Here is a 1,536-nt window from a genome sequence, read left to right on the forward strand (position 1 = left end):
CCCCCCCATCCTGTATACGAGCTGCCCAAAGCCCCATCCCACTCCCCACCAGGGCCCTGCAGCCATGCATTGCAGCCCCAGGCCCCAAGCCCCATACATTGCCCAGCTGGGCAGTTGTCCCAGGCCCAGCCCCGCGCCGCCCAACTCCCTTCCTCTGGGGGTCTCAATTCCCTCCACTTACCTGCATGAACTGCTCTTCAGGCTGCCTAGCAGCCATGTGCATGTACATATACATGGTGCCCCCTGCCCAACTGCCCTCCTCCTGCTCCCCCCACCCCTTGCGAGCTGGACCTCTGCCAGCTTGCAGAGAGCTCTTGGCAAAACAGTAAAATCCACGTGTTTCTGTTAAAACTTAAAAAAACCCTAGCATTTTTCCTCGCATAAAAAGGGAAAATCCATGGTGTTTTCTGTGGGAAACAGAAAACCCGAATCCCTGCCGATCATCTAGCTGCACTACACTTAAAACTGGGCTTTTTTAAACAACTCCCATTTAAAAAAAACAAAACAAAACAGTTGAAACGCAACCCCTTCCAAAAAGTGACAGCTTATAATACTTGCTCATGTGTACCTTTCTCTTACTGATTTTAAGGAAACTGTTCCTGGAATAAGGATTTTTTTCTGAATGAATAAAGATTTCACAACCTAGTTCTAAACTATTTATAAAGCAAATGGACAGCAAAGCTAGTTTTCATTCTTTTAAAACAAAAATTTCAAAAATTTAGATTACTGTTTCTTTATATCATTTAAATATCACCTTAGAGAGGGTAAAGGGAACATGGACATTCAGACCTGATCATCATACTGTTTTTTTCAAGTGTCACATTTGTAATGAACTGCTTAGTGAAAAAAAAGTCATGAACACATCAACTATGACCCTGTTTCATCAAGATACTCAAATATGTTGCTAACTTTAACTATGAGTGGTCCCATTTACTTTACACATTCAGCGTATACTTATATTGCTCAGGGTTAACAGCAATGCAGATAATAAATCAATTATTAGATTAAGCTCCATATTGGCAGTATCACTACAAGATTCGTTAGATTAACATGACGAAACTTAATAAAGAGTATCTGATGAAATAAATACTCTGAGTAAATTGGATGAAGGTGAATGCATTGTAAAATACTTCCAAATGCAATGACTGGTTTATAAACAGATTACAGTATCTAAAAAGCATGGACACTTCAGAGGCTGACTACACAAATTACTTTTTCCCCAGTTAACATAATGAAACGGTAGCCATGTAATATGGGATTCTTCTATAAATTTGTATCATCAATTATGCTTATATAATGAGTAAACTCCCATATTCTTTCCATATTTCCAACTTCTTTCCATATTCTTTTACATCACAAATCCTTTCACTTTGCTGTAGTTTACTAGTCTTGCAGTTATTAGTACAAGAGAAATGTTGCAGTAATTAGTACAACAGGCATGTGTTTGAGTAAGAGCATATAGCTTATAGAGGCTTATTCCTAGTATGTAAACATAAAATATAGTTTGCTCATTTAATATAGCACAATCCCCCATTT

Source organism: Alligator sinensis, unplaced genomic scaffold (genome assembly GCF_000455745.1).
Source record: "Alligator sinensis unplaced genomic scaffold, ASM45574v1 scaffold1335_1, whole genome shotgun sequence".
Classification (NCBI taxonomy): domain Eukaryota; kingdom Metazoa; phylum Chordata; order Crocodylia; family Alligatoridae; genus Alligator; species Alligator sinensis.